We start from the raw sequence: 6567 nt of genomic DNA, 5'->3' as shown, positions 1-6567 counted from the left end.
CCTGGAGGCTAAGCTGTGTGGGGAGCCCAGGCGCTCTCAACGGAGGACAGGAGACTTCCCTCCGTCCTTTCCATGAAGCTTGGCTTGCCCCCCGCCCATCGACTGCAGCACAATGGAAGGACCCTGGGGAGCGGGGGAGGCGCCCAGCTGCTCAGCAGAGCAAACCCGGTCTGCCAGAACCTTCGGCCTGGGTGCTCCAGAGCACCCAGACGCCGCAGGCCCTTGGGGAGCCCCGGTCCCCGGGGGGATAAAGCCCAGCGTGGCGGGCGGTGCAGACGCACGGACGCTGGGAGAGGGGGAGCAGGACGGGCGGGGGGCTCAGGAGGGGGCCAGGCTGGTGCGGGCAGACGGCGGGGTACCTCTCGCGGGTGGTGGGCCCTACAGCCGGCTTTGGCGTTGGGTTTGACTTGGGGGTGTGGGGACTCACAGGCGGCCCTGCGGCCCCAACTCGACTGCGCCGCACCATGAGGCTGGCCCGACTTGGGTGCGCGAGGACCCGTGACGGTTTAGGCAGCCACGACGACCTAAACGCTGCTGAGGGCTTGGCCCTGTGCCAAGGGGACACCTCCCTTCCACAGGCCGGGCCGCAGCCCTCGGACTTCCCAGGAGATGCCCGGCAACTGCAGGGCAAACGGGTTCTTTTCGCTCCTTGCTCGGCTCAAGTCACATCCCAAAGCAGCGTCCCAGCCGGGACTTCCAGCTCCACGTTTTCCGGGGGTCTCGGTGACACCCCTCAGGGTGGTGCTGCTGGGCTCTGACACCCGTTCTGCCCGCCACCTTTCCTAGAGACGTCCCTCCAGTGGGGACCGGGGGCTCTGCCGTCCCGGGCTTTCCCTCTGGCCCTGCATGGCACGGCTCCCGGCTCCCACGGCTTGGATGCCCACGCAGAGTTGAGACAGCGGCTGCCCCCACTGGGGCTCAGGCGCACGAGTGGCGCTGGCCCTTGGCAAAGCCACTCGCCCAGTTCCCGCGGAAGCCCAGAGTCGCAAACCAAGGGTGGCAGCCCGATTATACTACTTCCTCCCGGGAACCCTCCCAGATTCTCCAGGTGGTGAGACCTTCCGTGGTCCCCTAACCGGTTATCACTTACTACTGACTATTCCTCACCTGGCTGAGAGCCCCTCTAGGGTGGAGTCCCAGACCCAGACCCAGGGCATTCCAGAACTTCCTCCTGCCCGCCTGTCTGCCTGGGGCCTGCCCTGGGGGCAAATGCTGGCTTTGAGGAGCATGGGGGGATGGGCGCAGGTGGAGGGTGGGGTGATGGGGGCAGGGGGGCCCCCCCACAGCCCGCCTTCAACAGAAGCGTGTCTGACAGCTCCCTGCCCTGCTGGTGAAGAGGCCCGACCGCCACCCGCCTTGGAACTTGGCAGGAGCTTAGACTCACCCGGGCGGCCCCCCACTTTCCTCAAGGTCCGTCTGGCTCCTGTCCTGTGCTTGCCGTGACGAGCTGTCACAAACTCAGCAGCTGTGGCAGCACACGTTCGTCACCTCCAGGTTCCGTGGGTCATGAGTCCCGTGGGCTCCTCCACTTTTCCCGTGGCCGGTGCTGCACATAAGGCCACAGTCAACGTGTGGGCCAACCTGGGCTCTTCTCTGGAGGTTACGTGGGAGAAGCCAAGTTCAAGCTTGGGAGGTTGTGATCGAACTCAGTTTCTTGGGTTCATGCTTGTTAATTTAAAAATGTTTATTTATTTATTTTGAGAGAGCGAGAGAGCAGGGGAGGGGCAGAGAGAGAGGGAGAGAGAGAATCCCAAGCAGGCTCCACACTGTCAGCGTGGACCCTGACGTGGGGCTCTGACCCACGAACTGTGAGACCGTGACCTGAGCTGAAATCAAGAGTCAGACGCTTAACGGACTGAGCCGCCCAGGCACCCCTGTGATTGTTAATTTTATGTGTCATCTTGGCTGGGCCACAGTCCCCAGATATTTAGCCAAACGCTATTCTACACCTCGTTGTGAAGGCTTTTTTTTTGTTTTTAAATAAAGATTCATATTTAAACCAGTAGACTTTGAGTAAAGCAGATTATCCTCCATAATGTGGGTGGGCCTCATCCAATCAGTTGAAGGTCTTAAGGAAAAAATATCTGACTTCCCGGAAGAGGCGGGAGTTCTGCCTGCGGAAGGCCTCCAGCTGCCACACCAGCTCCTCCCGGGTCTCTAGCCTGCTGGTCTACCCTGCAGATTTCTGACCTGCCAACCCCACAATCGTGTGGCCCAGTCCCTCAAAATAACTCCCTGCCTCCGGACGCACACATCCCACCGGTCTGTTTGGCGGAGGCTGACGGATACACGGTTGTAGAACGGAGGCTCTGTCTCCCTGCCGACTGTTTGCCGGGCTCTCTCAGCATCTCAGGGCTTCCTGACTTCCTCGTCATGTTGTCCCCTCTGCCTCCCAACCGTAGATGGCCGGCTGACGGCAGGCTTGGGTCACAGGCCAGCCCCAGACCCGGGAGCGAGGTCAGTCCAGCCGAATGCAATCAGAGAGCAGACGGAGGGTGCCTTCTCCGCGAAAACCGAGGTGTCCTGTCCAAAAAGCTGGGGGTGCCGGGTGAGCGTGGGCGGGGGGCAGGGGTTCACACCAGCAGGGCGATCTGGAGGGTTTGAAGGAGGGGCGGTCTACAGCGCAGCAGAGGAAGCTAACAGGGGACAGTGATGCAGCAGGGGTCAGTCACATGGACGCCAGGACCACCGGCCTGAAGGGCTGGGTGGAGGGGAGCCTGGCAGGGCCCCGGAGAGGAGGCTGTGGTCGCAGCTGAGCCCCAGAAACCGCCGTCTATATGGCCCAGACAACAGCGAGCCGGGGAAAGCCCTCCTCCGCCCTCCGGCCCTGTTCTCTCCGGCGGGCTTCCTGCCGGCCAAACCCCGTGAGAGGCTGGAGGGCAGGGGGCCCCTTGCAGCGGCCACCAGGGCAGAGGGCAGGGGGCGAGGAGGGGTCTGAGGGGGCAGAGAACAGCCAGCACACGGACAAGCCCCTGCTCGCCCACCTGCAGCCGTGGGCTTAAGGCGAAATGTCGGCCGCCCGTGCGAAAGAAGCCATAACACGTTCTTGCAAGACCCACAGACCCAGAATAGAAAGGTCGGGACATTCCAACATCATCCAGATGTCAGTTCTTCCTAATTTAGTGTATAAGCTTAACGTGATCCTAATAAAAATGCCGATGGACATTTTTCTGTGGAGCCGGTGTCGAAGCCAAAGTTCATGTGGAAAAACAAACAGGCAAACGTAACTGAGAAAACGCGGAGGAGGAAGGGCCGTGTCGGGTGGCGGGGACAGGCCCCAGCAGACAGGACCGCCCGGCGGGGGCCTGTGCGGGAGCGCGGGCCGCCGCGCCTCACGAAAGGGAGCAGAAGCGGCCGTGAGCGCGCGGGGGGTGGTCGTGAGCTCGGGTGGGGGTGGCCGTGAGCGCGCGTGGGGGTGGCCGTGAGCTCAGGTGGGGGGAGGCCGTCGGTGCGCATGGGGCAGCCGTGGGCGCAGGTGGACGGTGGCCGTGAGCGCGCGTAGGGGGAGGCCGTCGGTGCGCATGGGGTGGCCGTGGGCACAGGTGGACTGGTGGCCTTGGGCTCGGGTGGGGCCGGCTGTGAGCGCGTGGGGAGGGGCGGGCACCCTACCGCTTGGAGCCCAGCACCGAGCGGAGGACCCTCCCCCCCCCCCCCGTCCCCTGTAACACTCATGATCGTCCACACAAAACCGTGCTGGGACAAGCACATGCTCTCGTGGAGAAAGACAACATTAGATCCGTTCCTCACACCGCGGTAAGAATCAACTCACAAAATCAGAGGGCAGGAGTACAAAGCCCGCATATACAGATACGGGAAGATCCCTCTACGATCTCTCTATCATGAGGGAAAGAGCTTTCTAGATGTGAAGGAAAAACCCAGACGCAATAAACGAAAATATCAACAAATCCGTCTGCAAAAAAATACCAAGTGTTGCGGAAATCGCAGAAACACTAAACCAGGAGAAAAATCATTGGAACTTCCTCTGTCAGTGAAAGGGTAACGTCTCTAATATGCAAAGAAGTCTTCAAAGGTGACAGCCAGACGCACAAAAATCATATAGAAACACGAACAGAGTACGTGAGAAACAATCCCCTGAAAAGGACCTACGAGCGGCCCTTGGCAGAACGGAAAGGTACCCGACTTCACTCTTGTGGGAGAAGTGCAGGCTGAAGCCACATGAGATGCCACGTCTCATCCCTCAGATTGGGCAGAAATTCTACAGTTTGAGAGCACGCGCTGCTGGGGAGACAGACCGGCTCAGCGCCCCGGCGGGGACGCGAGGTGACCCTTCCAGGGATTTGCCCCGAAGACACCCCTCCGACGACGGAAAACACGCGGGCACAGGGGTGTTTGTCATGGCGTCGTTTGTCATTGCAAAACAGGGACCGCTGGGAGCGACGCCGGTGACGGAAGCAAAGGCAGGATTGTGTCAGGACAGACGGCTTCCGCGCAGCTCAGATCGCCCGCCACGTGGAGAGGCAGCCTGCCGACAGGGAAAATATACTCGCACATCGTGTATCTGGTGGTGGGTTAGTGTCCAAGATCTACAAAGAGCTCACGCAACTCAACAGGAAGGAAGGGAGGGAGGGACGCAGGAAGGGAGGGAGGAAAGATCGTTAAGATTGGGCACAGGAACTAAATAGACACCTCTCCGAGGAAGATACGCAGACGGCCAGCAGACACGTGGAGAGATCCTCGGCATCAGGGAAACAGCAATCGAAACCACCCCACTCCTGTCAGCATGGCTGTCCCCAAAGAGACCGGAGTAAACGTGGGCGAGGATGTGGAGAAAAGGGGACCCTCGTGCGGTGTCGTTGGGCACGTAAAATGCTACAGCCGCCCTGGACGACGGGATCGAGCCTCCTGAGGAAATGAAGTAGAATTTCCTACGACCCGGCAACCCCGTGTCAGGGTCCACCTGCAAAGGGAAAGAGACGAGGATGTCCGAGAAGCCCCCACGCTCACGGTGGCACAGCTCAGCCCACGGGACGTGGACACAAGCCGTGTGTCCGGCGACGGATTCGTGGATGGAGAAGCCGTGCGTGTGCACAGCGGAGTGTCGTTCAGGCGGGAGGAAGGAGGACACCGGGCTGTTTGCCACAACACGGGCCGGCCTCGATGGCGTCCTACGGGGCGAGAAAAGCCGGACCGAGGAAGACTAGTCCTCTGCGTGGAATCGTTTCTACGTGGACACTGAGCAAAGCCAAACTCACGGAAACAGAGTGCGGAAGGGTGGTGGCCACGCTTGGCGGGGAGGACGGGCCGGGGTGCGAACCATGAACTTTCGCCCGTGAGACGAATTAGGTCTGAGGCTCTCACCCGCCGCGTAAAATTTGCTAGGAAAGTCCGACTGAAATCTCACCCCACAAAGAGACAAACAGGAGATAATCACGCGAGGTGAATGGATGTGTGAGTTAAGTCGATGGGAGAGCTTTTCGCAGCGCATCCGCACGTCGAATCGTCACGGCGTATGCTTTAAACATCTTACGGTATTATTTGTCAATACAGCTCGGCGGAGCCGAGACCCGCACGCGTGCGTGGGAAGGGGAAAGGCAGGGAATCGGCGCGCACACGGGCTGGGACGCCGCCGAGCGTGGGCTCGGCTCCGAGGGCGGTGGAGGCTTCTGGGGTGTCGTTGCAGGTGAAAAAGGCCGGGTGCAACAGAGCACCGGTGGTGTGCCTCGTGCGTGATAAAACAGGAGTAAGGAAGAACCAGGAAGACTAAAGGAGACGACCATCTGACGATCTCCCCGCCAGGGAGCGGGGAGGGTGGTCCTTCTCCGGCTTACCTTTCCTGCAGTTCTGACTTCGGGAAGCACGTTCTTATTCTGCAAGTTCGGCTCAACCCGGTGTGATTCAGTTCACGAGGCTGAGAAAGGGGCAGAATTAAACAACGCAAACGGGGAAAAAAGAAACCGTCGTACTTCGCAGAAAGAACAGCCAGGGAAAAGAAGCAGCCCAAGTACGTCGGGAGCTCAGTATGCGTCTGTACGCCCTCCGGCTTGCGCACGTCTGAGGGGAGAGGCGGGAGAAAAGTGAACACACGTCCGGAGCACTTTCTAGCGGTGGTGTTTCCTTCTTTCGCAGTGGAGTGGACAAAGCGACTCGGGAGACTCTGCGGGCATATTAGAGGATTGCACAGGTGAGGGGGCGGGTCTGTGTTGTTAGAAGGAGGGGTGCGAGCATGGCGTGGGCGGGGCAGGGGGCGCCCCTGTGGAGAGAGACCAGACCAGAGCTCTGCTGGTAAAGTCATGGTTTCTGAGATGTGCACGTGTGGGGTTTTGCACGTGTGTGTGCCTGTGCGTTTGCGTGTGCACACAGTCCTTAGGTTGGTCTGTGAGGTCCTGAGGACCCTGGGCTCCCAGAACTTGGTGTCTAAGACATTTCCCACTGGAAGGGACCAGGGCTTCTTGGAGAAATGACTGGTTTTAGGACTGGGCAGGAAAGGCACAAAATGAGGCTGGAACATCTTGTTATACCAGAAAGTAAGCAGGGAACACAGAGAGAGAGAGACAGAGACAGAGGAGGAGGAAGGAGAGAAGGAGGAGGGAGAGAAGGAGGAGGGGG

Source organism: Herpailurus yagouaroundi, unplaced genomic scaffold, assembly GCF_014898765.1.
Source record: "Herpailurus yagouaroundi ecotype Mexico unplaced genomic scaffold, PumYag 28, whole genome shotgun sequence".
Taxonomy (NCBI): Eukaryota; Metazoa; Chordata; class Mammalia; order Carnivora; family Felidae; genus Herpailurus; species Herpailurus yagouaroundi.
This window is presented reverse-complemented; position numbering follows the sequence as displayed.